This window comes from Cynocephalus volans, chromosome 12, assembly GCF_027409185.1.
Source record: "Cynocephalus volans isolate mCynVol1 chromosome 12, mCynVol1.pri, whole genome shotgun sequence".
Classification (NCBI taxonomy): domain Eukaryota; kingdom Metazoa; phylum Chordata; class Mammalia; order Dermoptera; family Cynocephalidae; genus Cynocephalus; species Cynocephalus volans.
Genome location: NC_084471.1, coordinates 100,613,463 through 100,615,846, shown reverse-complemented (window position 1 = coordinate 100,615,846; position 2,384 = coordinate 100,613,463).

Here is a 2,384-nt window from a genome sequence, read left to right as displayed (position 1 = left end):
GATCCTATATATCGAATAGCCTAAAACCTCTACAAAAAAACTCTTGGAATTGATAAATGATTTCAGCACAGTAGCAGGATACAAAATCAACACACAAAAATCAGTAGCATTTCTTTTCTCCAATACTGAACATGCAGAACGAGAAATCAAGAAAGCCTGCCCATTTACAATAGCCACCAAAAAAATAAAATACTTAGGAATTGAGTTAACCAAGGAGGTGAAAAATCTCTATAATGAGAACTACAAACCACTGCTGAGAGAAATTAGAGAGGATACAAGAAGATGGAAAGATATTCCATGCTCTTGGATTGGAAGAATCAACATAGTGAAAATGTCCATACTACCCAAAGTGATATACAAATTCAATGCAATCCCCATCAAAATTCCAAAGACATTTTTCTCCGAAATGGAAAAAACTATTCAGACATTTATATGGAACAATAAAAGACCACGAATAGCCAAAGCAATGCTGAGCAAAAGAAATAAAGCTGGAGGCATAACACTACCTGACTTTAAGCTATACTACAAAGCTATAATAACCAAAACAGTATGGTACTGGCATAAAAACAGACACACTGACCAATGGAATAGAATAGAGAATCCAGAAATCAACCCACACACTTACTGCCATCTGATCTTTGACAAAGGCACCAAGCCTATTCACTGGGGAAGGGACTGCCTCTTCAGCAAGTGGTGCTGGGATAACTGGATATCGATATGCAGGAGAATGAAACTAGATCCATACCTCTCACCGTATACTAAAATCAACTCAAAATGGATTAAGGATTTAAATATACACCCTGAGACAATAAAACTTCTTAAAGAAAACATAGGAGAAACACTTCAGGAAATAGGACTGGACACAGACTTCACGAATACGACCCCAAAAGCACGGGCAACCAAAGGAAAAATAAACAAATGGGATTATATCAAACTAAAAAGCTTCTGCACAGCAAAAGAAACAATTAACAGAGTTAAAAGACAACCAACAGAGTGGGAGAAAATATTTGCAAAATATACATCTGACAAAGGATTAATATCCAGAATATATAAGGAACTCAAACAACTTTACAAGAAGAAAACAAGCAGCCCAATTAAAAAATGGGCAAAAGAGCTAAGCAGGCATTTCTCTAAGGAAGATATCCAAATGGCCAACAGACATATGAAAAAATGCTCAACATCACTCAGCATCCGGGAAATGCAAATCAAAACCACACTGAGATACCATCTAACCCCAGTTAGGATGGCTAAAATCCAAAAGACCCTGAACGATAAATGCTGGCGAGGTTGCGGAGAAAAAGGAACTCTCATACATTGTTGGTGGGACTGCAAAATGGTGCAGCCTCTATGGAAAATGGTATGGAGGTTCCTCAAACAATTGCAGATAGATCTACCATACGACCCAGCCATCCCACTGTTGGGAATATACCCAGAGGAATGGAAATCATCAAGTCGAAGGTATACCTGTTCCCCAATGTTCATCGCAGCACTCTTTACAATAGCCAAGAGTTGGAACCAGCCCAAATGCCCATCATCAGATGAGTGGATACGGAAAATGTGGTACATCTACACAATGGAATACTACTCAGCTATAAAAATGAATGAAATACTGCCATTTGCAACAACATGGATGGACCTTGAGAGAATTATATTAAGTGAAACAAGTCAGGCACAGAAAGAGAAATACCACATGTTCTCACTTATTGGAGGGAGCTAAAAATTAATATATAAATTCACACACACACATACACACACACACACACAAACCGGGGGGGGGGAGAAGATATAACAACCACAATTATTTGAAGTTGATACAACAAGCAAACAGAAAGGACATTGTTGGGGGGAGGGGGGGAGGGAGACGGGAGGGAGGTTTTGGTGATGGGGAGCAATAATCAGCTACAATGTATATCGACAAAATAAAATTTTTTTAAAAAAAGAAATGAGGGAGAAATAGTGTATTTCCCAGACAAACAAAAATGATGGGAGTTCACTACCACACAACCAGCCCTGCAAGAAATTCTCAAAGGAGTCCTGCATCCGGAATCTGGAAGATGATGACCACTATCATGGATTCACAAGAAAGAGCAAAACCCACTGTTAAAACCAAATGCAAATAAGAAAGAGAAAGAAGGTAAATCATGCCACCTCAAAAATCCAACTAACATTGAAGATGAAAAATGAAAGGGGAATAAAGGAACAAATGATACTTAAAACATCTAAACAAAAAGCAATATAGTGACAGGAATAAGCAATACTTGTCAATACAACCTTAGTTGTAAATGGACTAAACTTCCCATCCAAAAGACACAAACTGACTGATCGGATAAAAAAGCTAGGCCCAACTACATGCTGTCTTCAGGAGACCCACCTCACCTATAAAG